Consider the following 19,226-nt stretch of genomic DNA (forward strand, 5'->3'; position numbering starts at 1 on the left):
AGAACTTTTTTCTAACCATCCTGTGAACATGCTTTTGGAAGACTTTTGGTTTTGGCATTTTTTGCCTTTCCTGGTTAGTGAAATTGTGACAAGGAAATTGGACAGAGAGAGGGGGAAGATTTGCAGGAAAGGCCTTGGGTGGACTTGATCCTGGACCTCTGCTCTCAGGTCTGCTCAGCCACTGAGCATTCAAAAGCACCCAAACATGCTTTTTAATGTTATAAACCTGAATATGTTAACATTCCAGTCTATGAGGACTGACTCGCTTTTGGAGTGAGCCTCATGTGGCCATTAGAGGAACTGCAATTGTTTTGGCACTTTGATGGTGGCTTCATTTTTCTCAGACCTGGAGGTTGCCTCTTAATGTAAAACACTGCTGCAGATAGTAAACAGACTTCCTGGGCAGTCTGTATTTTCTGTACAAAATCCAAAACATAGTCAAAATGCAAAACAGAACTCTGCTCAGGAACATGTGGTTTGGCTTGCTTCCTTCCTGATATATTGCTTGTCAGACTTAAATGTTTTCAGATCATCAAACAAATGTAAATATTAGACAAATATAATAAGGTGTTTATTATTAAGGGAGGAAAATTCCCCCCAAATAATTGCTTTCTAAACCGAATAACTGGTTGGGCCACCCGTAGCAGCAACAACTGCAATCAAAAGTGTTTCTGGTAACTGGCGGTGAGTTTTTTAAAAGGCTGTGGAGGAATTCTGGCCCACTCATCTTTCCAGAATTGTTGTAATTCAACCACAATGGAGGGTTTTGGAGCATGAACCACCTTTTTAAGGTCATGCCACAGCATCTCAATTGGATTAATGTCAGGACTTTGACCAGGCCACTCCAAAGTCTTCATTTTGTTTTTCTTAAGCCATTCAGAGGTGGACTTGATTGTGTGTTTTGGATCATTGTCCAGGCTGCAGAACCCAAGTGGCCGATGGCCGGACATTCTCCTTCAGGATGTTTTGGTAGATGGCAGAATTCATGTTTCCATTTAGCACAGCAAGTCTACCAATTCAATTCAATTCAATTTTATTTATATAGCGCCAAATCACAACAAAAGTCGCCTCAAGGCGCTTCATAGATACAGAGAAAAACCCAACAATCATATGACCCCCTATGAGCAAGCACTTTGGCGACAGTGGGAAGGAAAAACTCCCTTTTAACAGGAAGAAACCTCCGGCAGAACCAGGCTCAGGGAGGGGCGGCCATCTGCTGCGACCGGTTGGGGTGAGAGAAGGAAGACAGGATAAAGACATGCTGTGGAAGAGAGACAGAGGTTAATAACAGATATGATTCAATGCAGAGAGGTCTATTAATACATAGTGAGTGAGAAAGGTGACTGGAAAGGAAAAACTCAATGCATCATGGGAATCCCCCGGCAGCCTACATCTATTGCAGCATAACAAAGGGAGGATTCAGGGTCACCTGGTCCAGCCCTAACTATATGCTTTAGAAAAAAGGAAAGTTTTAAGCCTAATCTTAAAAGTAGAGATAGTGTCTGTCTCCCGAATCCAAACTGGAAGCTGGTTCCACAGAAGAGGGGCCTGAAAACTGAAGGCTCTCCCTTGCTGCTTCAGGCTACCACATCCTGAAGCAGCAAAAAAGTCCCACATCATCACACTACCACCACCCTGTTTTACTGTTGGTATGATGCTCCTTTTCTGAAATGCTGTGTTAGTTTTGCACCAGATGTAATGGGACACACACCTTCCAAAAAAATTAAACTTTTGTCTCATCAGAGTATTTTCCCAAAAGCCTTGGGGATCATCAACATGACCTCTTGGATGAGTCGTTGCTGTGCTCTTGGGGTAATTTTGGTTGACCAGCCACTTATGTTAAGGTTCACCACTAGTCGATGTTTTCGCCATTTGTGGATAACAGTGTGGAGACTGTGGAATCCCACAGCTTTAGAAATGGCTTCATAACCTTTTCCAGACTGAGAGATCTCAATTACTTGTGTTCTCATTTGTTCCTGAATTTCCTTGGATCGGAGGAAGGACCTTTTGATCTACTTCACTTTGTCAGGCAGGTCGTATTTAAGTAATTTCTTGATTGAGAACAGGTGTGGCAGTAATCAGGGCACCACCGTTAATTATAAATGGGGGGGGCAATCCCTTTTTCACACATGGCCATGTAGGTTTGGATTTTTTCCCCTCTTAATAATAAACACCTTCATTTAAAAACTGCATTTTGTGTTTAATTTTGTCATCTTTCTCTAATATTTGAATTTGTGTGATCTGAAACATTTTAGTGTGACAAACGTACAAAAATCAGGAAGGAGGCAAACACACCACCACTTTTTCACCCCACTGTAGGTTAAACCAATAAGAGCGTTGACAATGCTTTTTTGAGGTTATTATGATGAAAGTGCATAAACACGAAATACTACGATAGTGTTGAACTTGGCAGCAGCGCCGGAGCAGAAATTAAAAATACCTCATTGTGCGGTGAATGGAATGTTCTGACTAATAAGACAGTGGCTCGTTCATCACCTCTTCTCTGGCGGGACTGTCAATAGCGCCTGACACCTACGAGCTCCGCCGCACTCCCGCTCTGCGTCCTATTTTAAACACGCGGCACTTCCAAGAATCCCCACTCCTCTCTCCATTTCCATCACGCTTTCTCTCACTCTGTTTCCATCATCTCCATCCATCCATCTCTTGTCGAAACCTCTCAGCGGGGCTTGAAGCTGTTGTGTGCGAGGCATACTTGGGCTGTGGCGTCAGTTTGGAAATGAGGCTCGTTTGCATTTAAACACTCTGCTCTCTGGGCACTTGGTAAACTTGATGAGAGGAGGATGAGGGGAGTGGAGAGAAGGAGGAGGGGGAGAACAAGGGGAAGTAAAGAGAGAGAGAGAGGGAAGGGGAGAGCAAAGGGAGTAATTGCAACACTGAGAGAGGAGTTGAAGAGAGAGAGAGAGACGGGAGTGAAGGAGGGAGTGTGTGGAGAACAGTGGCTAATATAAATTCATTATGTAAATCCGCAGCTCAAACAAATTGACAGGCGGGTATTACACCCGAGAGGAGCTGAATCAAGAGCATGAAAGCATTAGCTCCACTCACCCTTGACCTCCAACCTCGACCTGTTCACCGGAGTGTGCCTGTTATGCATACTAACGACTCAGGAGGGGCCGGGCCGAACAGAAACATTGCAACACGTTTTGGTTTCTTACAGTGGTAGCTGGAGACAAAACCTCCATCCTACATCTGCGCTGGAATGTAAACTATGCCAAAAGGAAAACACCGGAGAAGAGTGTTTTCTCATTGAAGCAGACCCACATAACAGGTACACAGTGCCGCAGCAGCAGCCATCACTGGAGACTCCTCTTTCTTCCGATATCTGAAAAAGAATATTTGAATTCCCAAACTTGGAAGACAATCTGCACTCTGACAAGCCTGCAGGAGAAAGAGGAGTGAGAAGTTCTGAAAGAGTTTTAAGAGTGCCACGTTCATCTGTCATTTGCACCTCTGGGTAACACTTAGAGCTTCACCTTTTTTTTTCTGTTTAAATCTCAGAACTCTTTATACTTTCGTTAATCGATTAAAGACGTTTTACGACAATCCACAGCTGTAGATAAAAGAAATAAAGGAAGGGGAAGGGCAAGGCTCCAGTGTGGCGGCAGCGGCTGGAGATGTCATCGGATCAAAAAGCAACACTGCGTGAGTCATGGGGATGAAGAAAAACAACATAAAAACAACCCCCTGCCACCACCCGGCACCAATCTGTTGATGATTTCTGGAGTTCGTGACATGAAAAATGACACACAGCTCATTGTTTGCTGGTCATTATTCATATTTGCATTCAAAGCCCTAAAAATGGCATGACATTATGAGGACCGGTGCATTAATAATACATTAATTATGAATTAATGGAAAAAGAAAGAAAGTTAATCTGGTTAGAAAATGAAAAGTTTAGATCTAAGCTCTAAAGAGGATTCCTGCAATTAAAAGATTTAAAACAAAATTAATCAAAAAAGAAAAATGAAGTAGAAAAGGCTAAGATGTCCCTATTTTTTGTCTCTAAAATCCCTATATTCTCTAATATCCACAATGCAGCTTAGCAGCACTGGCTGTCTTTGCCATTTAAACACCCACATCATTTGAACTCCATATTCCAAGTTTTTACCACAGTCTGACCCCACTTGATCAGACTTCACAAAGCTCCCTTGAGAGGACAATACACAACTGTTTTCATAAGCTTCCCAGCACTCTCCATGATAAGAAAGTTACCCTTTAATGCAATTTTTTTATTCAGAAAACAACTTAAAACTGATGGAACGGTCTCAACACCTTCCAACAGCCTCAACAATGAATGACATTCATGCAACATAAGCCTATTTTTTTTCCTTCATTGGCATTTTGGAGATATTTTGAAGTGCACTCAATTTACTCGGCACTCCACCACCCTCCAACACTGACCGGTCTCTCAAAGTAAAATAAATCAAGCACATCTCCTATGTTAAAGCCTCATGAATATCCAAAAAGGACTGAACAATCACTTCAGCCCCCTCTCTGACTCGAAAGGCGGTTCAGCTTTGGAGGTGACCATATGGAAGGAAGGAGTTCGGAGCTGTCGCTGTTAAGTGATGGTGTGGTGAGGGGGCGGCGGCAGCCGAGGTTCTAAGGATCTGCAGCTGCTGTCGTCGCCGCCTGGGCCGGCGGACTTAGAGCCAGGCGCCACTCGTGTCTAACCTGAGTACGGCCGGGGGTAGGAAAAAAAAACATTAAACAAGCTACAAAGACTGCCGCTGGGCTTAGGAAAGGAGGGCGAGAGACAAAGAGAGACAGCAGAAACACAGATGAAAGCAGCAGCTACAGAAAGTAAATGCGAGAAAGATAAAAGAAAGGAAGAGGGAGGTCCTGATGAATGTGTTTATCCAGTGCTTTCCCAAGTGTTTCTCATGTTGTGTCTGCTCTGAGTAAATCCTTGAACCACACAGAAGAGCAGGCCGCTCCACAGAGGGCCCGAGGACAACAAGTGGATGGCTTCGCTAATCTGAATCTTAATGAGCTGGAAATCCCTCCCATCTCTCGTTCTTTCCTCTCTCTGCGTCTCACACGCACATGTCCATTCAATAGATCCCTTTTAGGAACGGCATAGTAAAACTGAAGATGACACATATGGTCCTCCAGCGCATTCGTGCTAATGACATGCAGACCTAATTAATCATCGGTTCATCTGGATGCGATCGCAGCTCTGTGCCTCAGCGGCTGATTGTCTGCCATCATGTGTAATCGCACTTGCAATACAACAGGTGCGTGACTGAATAGGCGGCCTTGGGTGCCGCTGCACGCATCCTGACATTTCACAAAAGTTTCCCCAAAACTGTGGTGTCATATTGATGCAACTACAGGAGGAAACTGCAACAGGAAAACACTTTTTCTCCTCAGTAAATATGTAAGAAAGTAAGCAAATAATGTTCTTTAATGTGCACTGAAATTTCTTACTTCCCAGATATTGTGGGAAGACATTTACTTTGAAAAGACAAGACTGCATTTGTTTTAGCTACTTGCGGTTCAACCTTGTCCTCCACTGCAGCTAGTATATGGTAAATGGCCTGTATTTGTATAGCGCTTTACTAGTCCCTAAGGACCCCAAAGCGCTTTACACATCCAGTCATCCACCCATTCACACACACATTCACACACTGGTGATGGCAAGCTACCAGAGGTGAGGCTGCCGGACACTGGCGCCACCGGGCCCTCTGACCACCACCAGTAGGCAACGGGTGAAGTGTCTTGCCCAACGACACAACGACTGAGACTGTCCAAGCCGGTGCTCAAACCAGCAACCTTCCGATTACAAGGCGAACTCCCAACTCTTGAGCCACAATCGCCCCGTATACTTCATTGGCTGCAATACAGTATTTATTGATTTCTCATTGTCCTCAATGGCAAATCTTCTCACAGGATTTTTAAAACAATCCTGAAAACACCTCTGTAATACATTAACTCTTTACCCCTTGGAAGCTTACCTACCCTTGAAGCTCTTTTCTGAACTGAGTGCTTTCTGTCATATTTCAGGACTGCTTATGAAACCAAATGACTGGGTGGAAGTTGGTGAGGGTGCTCTCTGCCTTTGCAGCTACCCTCAAAAAACCCCGGAAACTGTTCTGATGGTCATCAAATCACATTTTTATTGATACATACAGAGGTACCTAAACTCATCATTAAAGGGTGCAGGAGAGGTAAAAAAAAAAAAGACATCTTTATGTGGCTCAAAGAGTCAACATGATCTGCAACACAACATTTGCCAATAAACATAGAACAGAATGTGCCGGCTTGTAAGTACAAAAATATAAAGGGAGGTGGTATGGTTGGTGTGGTAGCAGTTCAAAAAAATATATAAAAAAATAAAATATTTTATGCATGTAGGTCAAAATCAGGTCAGTCAGCCAATCTTAAACGTGTCACAGAAACATCTCCTGGCAGCACAGCAGGCCCCCCGCTGTTATATACACTAGCAGATGTTATGTTGAGATCTGTGGCGAATTAACAACAATGCATTTGCTACTGAAAGCCATCAGCTGTCAGCTGTCACCACTCTAAAGCTCTAAACACACGTCAGACTGATCAGTAAAGCATTGATCACAGAGAATGACAAACGTTTGCTGTCTTCATTAGTAACGCATGTGAGATGTTTCAGTGCAAAACCATCCGCTGCCTCGGGGATCCTGCAACACAATCAAAGGAACGCCAGTCACTGAGAGGGGGCGCTCCTATGGAGCCTTGAGAGTGGACCGCTTGCTCACACCGCATAATGAAAAGAATTCCAAAACGGACTGCAGGGCCTAGTGACATACCCTCCATGTGAGCTGATAACATCACATGATTAATATTATATTTAGCTACTTCTGATCTGAAGGAAAAATAACAGATTGCATTTGAAGCCTTTTTGCTAATTAGATTACATTTATTTCACAAATGCTTTGACCAGCAATGGATATCCTTAAAATAGTACTTCTCTTAGTGGTATCCGTCTGGTATTTTAACCCTAATTTTGTCTGTATTTAAAAAAAACAAACAGGAAATTCAAATTCAAAACACAACTCACACTTGCTTTACTTTCTTCATATAAATTAAGATTAAAAATCAGCACTAGCAAATGGTAACACTATAACACTATTCCGAATAAAGGTTTTTTGGTTGCTGTTGCCACAGACAGTGCAAAAGATGGGGCTTGTGCTAAGGTTGGCAGCTACCTGTCTGTGATTTATTCTTGTATTTTATGCATTTTCTGGTATAATATCAGCCCAAGCAACTCACTTCTGCTGTGTATACATCTAAGGGTCTACGGAACACCTTTTCAATGATTGCAACAGTTATAAGAAAACTTTTCCGCCACCATTTGTGTGCTTCACTTCCTCACCTGAATATTTTTTAGTAGTCACGGAACGTACCTGAGGAAATCCTAAAAAGAAATCAAGGAAAAGCGTCTGGCATCCAGGTACAGATTAGACGAGCCTCCAGGTTGGAAATCCACCGATTGGATGGGAGGCTTCACCGTTTTGACTGCCGGTTACTCTCCAGGTTGTGGTTGGAAATACACCCTCACAGCCACTGTAGCCTTGGTTCTTCTCGTGTAATCCTCTGGATTCTGTCGATTGCAGCCTTACCACTATGGCCCTGGGTCTTGCATTGCCAAACCAGTGGTTGGTCACGCGGCACAGTTGGAAATCTCGTGAACGGACAAGGTCTGCTGTCAGTCCCACTGTGGCCACCTGATGCGAAACCTACACTGTCGGATTGCTCTTCTGAACATTCACTCCATCACCAACCAGTCTTTGTTCCTTAGCTGAGTTAGTTAGTTACTTAGTTGAGCTTTTCACAGGAAAAAACAGATTTTTTTTTGTTTCTCAAGGAAACATGGCAGAGGGTTGGCGAGTTTATTCACCTACATAACTGTGCTCTGCTAGCTGCTCCTATCCGACTTTTTATCTTATATTATTAAGTTGGAAAAAGTTCTAATTCTTGGGGATTTTAACATTCATATTGATGATTTCTGATCAAACATAGCAGCTGAACTCTTATCTATATCTGATTATTTTAACTTTGTTCAAAAGTACATGTTTTTGGACCAACTCATCTGAAAAACCATACTGTCATGGTCCTGCGACCATGACTCAGTGACTTTATGTTTATGTTCTTTATTGTTATTACTTTCATTATTATTCATGGCTGTTTTGGGATGGTTTGTGTTTGGGATTTTAGACACTGGGTTCTGGGTTTGTGCTCCCTCTGTTGGTCCCTGGTGTTAGTGTTCCCCTGTCTCGTCAGGTTAATCAGGTCCAGCTGTTTCCCCCACCTGTGTGTGATTTCCCAGTGTCTCTTTGTATATTTATAGTGTGTGATTTCCTCTGCTCCTCGTCGCGTCGTCTGTGTTCATACCTGGTGTAATCCCCTGCGTGCTCTCCCTGCTGGTCTCCCTTCATGCTCAGGTTTGCTATTTCTTTGTGTAGTTTCTCCCAGTTAGTTCATCCTTAGTTCTGTTTTACCATCCCCACTTTATATTGGATATTATCAATAAATCACCCTCACACCTGAATAAGTGCTGCGTTTTGAGTCCTCCTTCCGCTCTCCACACGGCCGCTGCCGCGGACCGTGACACATACCTTGTTTTTCTGTGGCCATCAACATTATCGAGCATCACACGAGAGGAACCAAGGTTGTGGAGGATGTGCATTTGAGTGACCATAAGTGTGTCTTTTCTGACCTCAACTTTAGCTCTAATCAAACAATCCTGAAATCAAAAACTCATCGATGCATAATAACTGAGACTACTGCTGAAAGGTCCGCTGTCATGTTTGACATTTCTCTGCGTTCTAATAGAAGTCATGTAAACACTCTTGTCCAGTGCTGTAACAGAGAATGCTTATCCATTTTGGATCAAGTGGCACCTATCAAGTTCTATCACACAGAAGGTATGAGTCTACTTTAAACTTAAGGAGAATGTGTTGCAAAGCTGAAGGACTATGGAAGAAAACTTGAAGCACCCAGGCTCTAACTTCAAGATCTAATGCTCTACCTAAATGAACCAGTAAAAATACCAGATCAGAATATTTTTCTAGATTCATATCAAAGAATATCAACATATCAAGAGAAATCCCAAGGTCTTTTTTGACAAAATCAGTGCTGGTAACCACCAGTTGTCTCTAGCTACAGTACCTATAAATGTGCACTCCAAAGGGCTTTTTGTCAATAAGATTAGAGAAATCAATGTCAAAAACTCCCCAAAGCTAGCTTATTCTGCTAATGAGGCATCTAATTCTTACTCCTGGTCTACCTTTACACCTGTGAAATTTGATGATATGGTGGCCCTGGCAAATAACATAAAATGAAGCCGTCTTCATGCCCACCAAGGTTTTTATCAAAGTCTTTGACTGTCGCCCCATAGGTTGTAAACCTTTTAATGTTTTTCTTCAGACTGGGATGTTCCCCAGCTTTTTTAAACAAGCCACTGTGGAACCAAAGCTCAAAACACCCCAACTTGGACCTGACATTATATCAAAATTATAGAGCAATTTCCAAACACCCAAGACGTACACTCAACAAAAATATAAACGCAACACCTTTGTTACTGCTCCCATTCCCCATGGGATGGACGTAGAGACCTAAAATTCATTCCAGATACACAATATAACCATCCATCCCAAACAGTGGTCACAAATCAGTCCAAATGTGTGGTAGTGGGCACATCTGCTATATTGAGATAATCCATCCCACCTCACAGGTGTGCCACATCAGGATGCTGATCTGACATCATGAGTAGTGCACAGGTGTACCTCAGACTGCCCACAACAAAAGGCCACCCTGGAAGGTGCAGTTTTGTCTCACAGCAAAATGCCACAGATGCCACAAGCAATGAGGGAGCGTGCAATTGGCATGCTGACAGCAGGAATGTCAACCAGATCTGTCGCCCGTGCATTGAATGTTCATTTCTCAACCATAAGCCGTCTCCACAGGCGTTTCAGAGAATATGGCAGCACATCCAACCGGCCTCACAACCGCAGACCTCGTGTAACCACACCAGCCCAGGACCTCCACATCCAGCAGGTTCACCTCCAAGATCGTCTGAGACCAGCCACCCAGACAGCTGCTGGAACAATTGGTTTGCACAACCAAACAATTTCTGCACAAACTGTCAGAAACCGTCTCAGGGACGCTCAACTGCATGCCCGTCGTCCTCATCGGGGTCTTGACCTGACTCCAGCTCGTCGCCGTAACAGACTTGTGTGGGCAAATGCTCACATTCGATGGCGTCTGGCACGTTGGAGAGGTGTGCGCTTCACGGATGAATCATGGTTCACATTGTTCAGGGCAGATGGCAGCTGAGAATGTCCCAGTTCTTGCATGGCCAGCATACTCACCGGACATGTCACCCATTGAGCATGTTCGGAATGTGCTTGACCGGCGTATACGACAGCGTGTACCAGTTCCCACGAATATCCAACAACCTCGCACAGCCATTGAAGTGGAGTGGACCAACATTCCACAGGCCACAATTGACAATCTGATAGACTCCATGCGACGATGTGTTGCACTGCATGAGGCAAATGGTGGTCACACCAGATACTGACCGGTTCTGGGTCCCCAGACCCCCAATAGCGCAAAAAACTGCACATTCCAGGGTGGCCTTTTGTTGTGGGCAGTCTGAGGTACACCTGTGCACTACTCATGATGTCAGATCAGCATCCTGATGTGGCACACCTGTGAGGTGGGATGGATTATCTCAATATAGCAGATGTGCCCACTACCACACATTTGGACTGATTTGTGACCACTGTTTGGGAGGGATGGTTATATTGTGTATCTGGAATGAATTTTAGGTCTCTACGTCCATCCCATGGGGAATGGGAGCAGTAACAAAGGTGTTGCGTTTATATTTTTGTTGAGTGTAAGTGAGCAGGCAGTTGCTGCCCACCTTACCGCCTGCTTGGAAAAACACAACAACTTTGACTGTTTCCAATCTGGTTTTTGCAAAATGCATTCCACTGAAACACTTGAGAATACACAGTCTTGGTCTTAAAATACCTCTCCTTAGCTTTTGACACAGTTAATCATACTACAATGTTAAACAGGCTGAGGGATCTTGCTGGGATGTGCGGTTTTAGTGTGTCCTTAAACCAGATTATGTCTGAATCTGCAGAGCAACTATGTGGAGTCCCTCAAGGCTCCATGTTGGGATTTATTTTGTTTTTAATAAATATTCCTTCTTTAGGCCACATAATACAGCAGTTTAGTGATGTGTTTTATCATCTTTTTGCCAACGATATTCAGCTACACTGCTCTTTTAAGCTTGGTTTAAAAAGAGTTTGCTGAACAAACATTAACCAATGGTTGAATAACAACTACCTACAATTAAACCCAGATAAAACTGAAACTTTGATTATTGCACTGGACAGTGCAGTGTCCCACATTAAACAGCAACTGAGTGATCTGGATCTCTCGCAGAAGCGTAGCATCAGAAATTTAGGTGTTATTTTTGACGACGCTTTTTCCCTGCAGCATAACTTGCCAAGCTACAAATAAACTTTTACTTACTCACTTAGGGTGGATGGATCCGCATGTTTTCGATTTTGCCCTTCCAGACACAACCCTCCCATTTGTCCATGCTTGGGACTGACACTAAGGCTTGTGACCCATGCGTCTTTAACTGTCCATTATTGCACTGTTTTGTATTGACTGTGTGTTCTTAATTCATACTGAATTACTGTCCTATATATAACTCTGGTCTAACGCAGTGCCAGTAGAAGCAATACAAAACAAGTCATCCCTGTAGAACGGAGACACTGGAGACAGGTTAAGACCACTTATATAGCAATCTGAATTTAGACTCAAACACATACACACACACACACGTTTCTGAGGTATGTCTGTGGTCTGGAGGTCACCACAGCAATGATCAGCTCACAAACCATCCCTCCACAATCAATGCTTTAAACCCAACGGCCCCATTCAATTAGCGGCATCCCGCAGCTACATTCACTTGCTGCCTAATTGACCTCTGAGTCGCAGTGGAGAGCAAGTCCTGGCATTGAAAACAGCTGCACAGCGAGAGACTCTGCCAATGTTGACACAATAATTACACAGCAAGTCACCTAACATGGGCTTTAGGGTCAAAAGTGGGTAAAAAGGAACATGCGATTGCAAACGAAGGAAGCAGAGGGGATGGGGTAATAAGGAATAGGATAGCAGGGAGGGAGAAGATAGAAAAGAGAGCGTAAAAGGGAAAGAAGACAGCTGACCGGAGGCCTGTTCAACCATGAGATTAGGCTAAGTGATGAAAAGCAGGGAGGAAATAGACGCAGAGACCATTGGAGAGCCTCGGGTGAGAAAAAAAAAGAAGCAAAGAAGACGGATGAAAAATGCTTTAGAGATGCTTGTAAGAGCAGGCTGGGCGGTAGAAGAAATCAAGATAATACGCGTCTAGGATCACCAACACTGGGATGGGAATGGCCACTGGGACAGATCTAATAATGGGGTTTGCTAAACACTTTCAGCTTCAGTCACAGAGAATATGGCCTAAACCACTCAAGGCTTAAAACATCAAATTAACATGGACGTCTGGACATGTCATCTGTATAAAGGATGATATCATTCCTGCTATTGAAAAACATAAAACTAGCTAATCTTATCAGGTAGCCATATCACAAAGCTACACATTAAAAAGCCCTGAAGAGAAACTCCAGCAGTGATGAGGATTTTGAATAGTTCAGATTTGGTGAAATTGCTCCACACTAATCTGAGTGTCACGTTTTAATTTGTAAAAATAGTTACTGGATGACAATGGACAAGAGTTACCACCACCTTAGACGGGACCAACCCTGCCTTATTGATTTTAGGGGGGGGGAGAAGCTATAATCTTTTATTTTGTTGCTAACTTCTGCTTATTGGGAAAAAACGGGAAAAACCCAACCCCCAAATGTTAATATTTAAAAATATAACTGATCAAGTAAAATCTCTCTGGTATACATCGCATTTTTTACAGTTTCACTGCCACTTGTTCAGTTGCTTGATTGTCTTGTTTGTTGTCTTCCATGTAACTGGAAACCATGACAACCAGGTAGTGATAAAAGCAATCACTAGAAGGTAGAAGGCAACACTGTATATCACTTTGCAACCAATTCCGCACTAGCAACCAGCAGCATCCGCTGGCAACCATTCACGGAATAGACACTTTTGCTTAGCAACTGGTGGTTACCAGAGAGGTCACTGACTGGTCTTTCGGCCTAGTGTGAATGGGGCTCTGGCAATCAATTTCATAGAGAACCCAAGCAACCACTCGCAACCAGTCATGGAATACACATTTTCCTGTAGAGACATAGTTGCCAGTTGGTTGCCGACAGGTCTGTATACCACTGTGACTGGTGCCTAACCTTGATTTGATCTAAATGGTACAGAAACAAAGTCTTGGCACCTACTGTGTGTGCCCAGACAACACAGCTCAGCTGTTCTGTCTCTGCTTCACAATTAGCGTTATAGTTATATTTATAGCCCGCGATAACTGGCAAACAAACAAACAAACTGACTGACTGGTGAACATGTGGGTTCTGTTAGCAGCTACAGCAGATGTTTCCATCAGTAGTTAATGGAAAGAAAAACACAACTAAACTATGTTTACTGTGAATTTAGTAATGCGAAAGTTAACTGAAATCTTTGTAGCTTTGAAGTAGTAGTTATGATAGTAATAACAAAACTGTTTCATGTAGTGGTTTTAGGTGTTAGAAAACTAAATATGAAAGACAGCCTACTGGAGCATTGCAGTTTCACAAATGTATAATGTAATGTAAATGTCAGACATTTGCAGTATGGAAAAAATTTCAACATTAGCAATGAGTGGCCACCAAATCCTTAGCCACGGTTCATTCCTCACCAAGCGGTATCCTGAGTAAATCTCTAATGAAAAAAGAGAACGGTAAACTGCTTTGAGCGAGCATGTGTTCTGAAGATCATGTTTTCCTTTATCACAAAGACAATCGTTCCTGTTACCGCTGAAGTTGAAGCGCTTTTCAATCTTTCTAAAAAAATGGACATAAAAATACAAGCCAGACAACATCAAACACCTTCCCACGCTTACTGCATAAATAAGTAAGTGTTAATAGACTGGATTCACACACAGATGAAAAAAAATCCTAACAGAGTCTCAAATAAAGTGAATAAGAAAGCATATACGGCCCACTATAAGCTTAAGCACTTACCTTTAGCACAGCAGTGACCTTCATTTTTTTATTGAGACTCCTTCTCAGAAATGGTGTATCACAAAAAAAAAAAAAGCATCAGAAAAAAAGGTATTGAAGCTATCAGTGGTGGACAACAGCACTGTGTAAGGCACTCAGACTGTCTGGGATGGAGGAGTAGTCAATAATGAGCCTCCTCAGTTATGATTCTCGACAAACGGAATCAATCAGCCAGCCTGAAGGCTTGCTAGATGCTATTGAAGTGCCGTTCACACTGGAATGGGATCAATGGCTAAGCTAGAGTTGACCATCGATCTGAACCATCATCTGGTCTCCTTCCCTGTCCCCTCCTCATACTTCAGCAGGGCCTAACAAGGTGAGAAAGCCAAGACAAGCCTGGCTGAAATGAAACGGCAGCAAGCAACGCTCACCCAGTCTTAAAAACACACAAGCTCTCTTAAGGTTCCTCATGGGCTAAATGGTGCTTTACACAGCCATTACTTTTCAAAGGTCACTTGGGCCTCCACAAGGATTTTTCCTGCTATTTAGAGTAATAATGCTACTTTAATAGTGTACGTGCTACTACTCTGGCACTCTAACACCAAGCGGACATAATCTGCATCTGCATCAAATGTAGTTCACTGGACACAAAGAACCTGCGTGTGCCTTCCTCATATTTTTATCCTATTTGCTATAAGCTTTTTTAAGCCTGACATGTTGCACTGTCCTTTTTAGGAGTGGTTTTATAATAAAATAGGGAGTGCCTACTGCTTATCACAATATGAACAACTCCTAATAATGTCCTGAAATTACTGGAGGAGTACTTTGCAGATTTACAGAAAATGTTCTTACGATGTGCTCAGAGCTGCAGGGAAATCCTCATTGGAATGCTGCAAAATTTCTGTGTACTACAGCTTCTTGGCTCCGCCCACAGCAAAATCAATCATCTGTCAATATCCACATGGGTCCCCAAGAGCATTTCCAGACTGCATATGACTAATAACTATAGATAACTAAGATGATGACACATGCATAAACATATCTATCAATGCAAATATATTAACAAAAGCACCCACTTAGGAATACATCCTGGCTCTGTGGTAACAAAAAAAAAAAGCTGTGAATGCAGGTGCATTTGAGTGTGTTCATACTGGCTGTAAGGTGCTTCTTAGATATTTACATTTTACAGATGCCTGCAGGTTACATGAACAGCAGTCTTACATAAAATATTCCCACATTTCGTGCCTGGATTGATGTTGGAGTGCTGTCAGAGTATTCCACAATCTCCATCAATGCTCACGTAGTCTGAGACAGATGACTGACATGATGTGCATACACATCAGGCACCTCGGTTTTTGCCTTTAATCTTCCAGTAATTCATATTTCTAATGCACTTGGAAGTTACATTATAACAAAATCCTACGGTTATCATGTTAACAAGAATCCTATATGCATATATGAGGTGTGATTAAACATTTCTGATAGTGGAGCAGTAGAAATCTAAAGCCATGCCTGATTTAAAGTTGGCCCATGATCAAGATTGTTCATTGTAACATTGTTACGTTTCCGTCTACTTGGTCTCTTCCAGGGTGTCAAAAGGGCGTCAAGGTGCCACTAAGTTGGCCACTAAGGTGGACTAAGTTGCAGGAAGCCAAATGTTGTAAGTGGTCCATGTGGTGAGTAAAACCTGTTATTGCGTAGCCAAAATACCTCTTGCATGGACTACAGTCCAGATAGCTTCTCTTTCAAAGGTAGAGTAGAACTCGATATTGTCTCACATTGTAGAATGAAGTTGCGGTACACAACCCAGCGAACAGCAAGAACTAATGACGAGCATGTCTCTCACCTGACGCACTGCATTTGGGCTTAGAAACTGTGGACTGAACTGAAAACTACTCGGTAATGATAATCCTTCACATGCATGAAGCTGATCAATCCAAACAGTGAGAACCGGACCTACATTGGCCAAATTTGAATCAGTAATTAGTCTAATGTGAATTTAACTATAATTCAACTATTATAGCTAAGAGGTAAAGAGAGGTAGCAGTACGAAGCAAAGCCTAGACACTAATTCAGGCAGAGAACTCAAGATACAGTGTGTCATACACACCAACATGCCTCACATTCCTCACATCATATACCCTAACACACCCTCCAAATTTAGTTGTGGCGATAAGCTGAATAACTTGCTCTCACTTCCTTTAAACTACTGTTTCAACCCCTCCACCATCCCAGCATACTCTTTAGTCATCACGCTCTAATTTCTGTATGGAACACTATTTTGAGAAGTGAGCTCAGAGCCTAGCAACCCTTACGTATACTCTACTGCTGTAATAATAATAATCATTTCTTACACGAGCTGTCTGACTGTTGCTTTGTTATTTTGTCAGTGTAGTTTGCTCTCTTGTATAACTAGCATAGAGACAGAAGTCTTCAATGACTATGACTTTATTAACACTAGCTAAAACAGGGGTGGGCAATCTCAGTTCATGAGGGCCGGTGTCCCTGCAGGTTTTAGATGTGTCCTCGAACCAACACAGCTGATTTAAATGGCTAAATTAGCTCCTCAACATGTCCTGAAGTTCTCCAGAGGCCTGGTAACAAACTAATCATGTGATTCAGGTGTGTTGACCCAAGGAGAGATCTAAAGCCTGCAGGGACACCGGCCCTTGTGGACTGAGATTGCCCACCCCTGAGCTAACATCAGTCACTATAAGCTACTGGCCACACTGAGCCCGTACCAACAAAATGCCTTAGTATTTTGAACGCACTAAACTGAGCTTTGAGGTCCCTTTGAAAGAATGACATTATTTTTAAAGGCTACACTGTCTCACTTTAAAAGGAACTTTTTTCAATGAAAAAACATTGTAGACGATGCTAACTGTCCTTCTGTTGACTTTACTCCTCTTCACAGTAGCTTTAGCAGCCTGTACAGGAGATGCACGAGCATAATTAAAAACATTATTAACAAATGCATTAAATCTAGGGAAGCAAGCTCTGGGGCATTATAAGACACACTTTAATGAATCAAATTGGCTGCCACAAAAGCACAGGTACTAAGCAAACTTTGGATGCTCTTTAATGCCATTTTTATTAGATCTGATTTAAATGTAAATTACCTATGTCTAACACAACACTTGGTTTCTTGTTTCTCACTGTTGTGCTAAACTGCAGCTGGCAGCAGATGTGAGGAACCTAGAGAGGAGAGGAGAGCAGAGGAGGTGCAGGGAGTGAGATGCAGGCATCAGGCTGCAGTGTGTCTAGACAGTATTCATGATCCATCTGTCTGCCACCGCCACGACAACAGCCAGCGGCTGCAACAAGATGGCAAACTCCATTAACACAGAAACGTTTTCTATGTCCCTCTCCCTTCCTCCTTTCCTCCTCTTAATCCCCCTCTCTTTCCATCCATGGCTGTGTCTCTGTCTGGTCTTCCATCTCACTTCAAGCCCCTCTTTGTCTCTTGTCTCCCCCTGAGACTGCCTGCACTCTTTTTCTTATTTTTTTGTAATCGTCCTATTCCGTTTTTCTCCTTTCTCTCACCTTCTTTTCCCTGCAACCATCTCTCTGCCCTTCTTGTGTCTCTATGGCATCAACAGAAAATGTGCACCAGCTCAGAAAATTACACTCATTGAGCAGCTTTCCCGTAATGCAAGCTGCAGACTCTTACATTAACATCCGCTCTAGATAGCTAAATATTTTAAGCACCCAGCTCAGGAGGATTCTATCCATTGGAAATTATCCCCCCACCCCCACCCCTTTAAATCACCCTAAAATTTAAATAAATATAAAAAATGTTCATTTGCTGTGCCTTGTAGAGCTGCAGAAATTTAGATAGACAGCAGCAGAAAAAAAAAGTGAGATAGATTAAAAAAACAACAAGGTTGGAGGGGTTGGAGAGGTGAAACACATTTGAGGGAGGAAGGTAGAGGGCGGGGGAGTGAATGAGGGTGGGTGAGATGAGAGAAAGAGATGGAGAGGAAGGTAAGAAACCTGCCAGACACGCGCGCGCACACACACACACACACACACACACACACTCTCTCTCTCTCTCTCATGGAGCCAAGGATGAAAGTGCTGCTGTAAAAAGTTTTCCCTCTCCTCCTAAAAGTTGTTGAAAGAGAACGCCGCAGCACATCAAAGTGGCCTGGCAGACAGCCATTGAAGCCCAGTGGTGTCCTTCACCCTCTCTCTCTCTCTCTGTCTGTCTCTCTCTCCCTCTCTCTGCACCTCTCTTTCCATCTCCCCCTCTCAACATCTCTCTCTCTCTCACTCCCCTTCTGTGTTTTCATTGATTGTGACGAGTCAAGGGAACACTCTCATCTTGTTCCCTGGACAGTGGTGCTCAGCAGGAGCTAGAAGCAGGTGGCTGGTGCTGGCGGTAGGGATGAGAGGGTGCGGTATATAGATTTGGTATAATGCCTGTACACTTTGTTCCCTTATACTGATAAGCAAGGATGACGTCACAAAACAATACAACATGCAACTGAAATCAAGTTCTCAAGCAGTGACAGTTACCCTGCCATTAATTTCATGTGCTTTCAGCCCTCAACACAATTTCCAGATGATTAGTTTTGCATTTGAGTAAACTCACGTTTCTCTGAAATTAGACTAAGTATACTAGGAAGCAGGTCTCAGGTCAGTTTGTGTCAGCTTGGGCATTGCACACATAGAGCTCAGGGGTCATTTCGTCATTTGTCACAGAGTCTTAACCCATCTCGGTTTGCTATTGACCGAACACATGCTATTGCACCGGACAGGTAGTTTAGTCCACAGAAGAAACTAATATACCGCTCCAGATATGTAGCAAAGGAAACATGGGTTTTCAGGTTATACGGCTTCATTAGGATTACACTGAAGTGATGGATCAATGTAAAACAACAACATGCCAAAAGTACTTTGATGAATGATAAAAGTAAGTGTGAAGTTAACTATTGCACCATTTAAAAACTTTGAATGTGAAGTGCCGGGGGCAGAAGTCAGAAAGTTTGCAACACCCATGAGAAAAGCTCAAAACCCCAAACCCTTGTCCCCGGTGGGGCAAAA

At 43.0% G+C, this 19,226-nt stretch overlaps 1 protein-coding gene across 1 annotated transcript in view; it reads right to left on the minus strand.

The window, feature by feature from the left end:
- Nucleotides 1–19,226, minus strand: part of LOC101486909 (low-density lipoprotein receptor class A domain-containing protein 4) — a 266,855-nt gene that overhangs the window by 113,375 nt on the left and 134,254 nt on the right. The window lies entirely within an intron of this gene.

This window comes from Maylandia zebra, linkage group LG11 (assembly GCF_041146795.1).
Source record: "Maylandia zebra isolate NMK-2024a linkage group LG11, Mzebra_GT3a, whole genome shotgun sequence".
Lineage (NCBI taxonomy): Eukaryota > Metazoa > Chordata > Actinopteri > Cichliformes > Cichlidae > Maylandia > Maylandia zebra.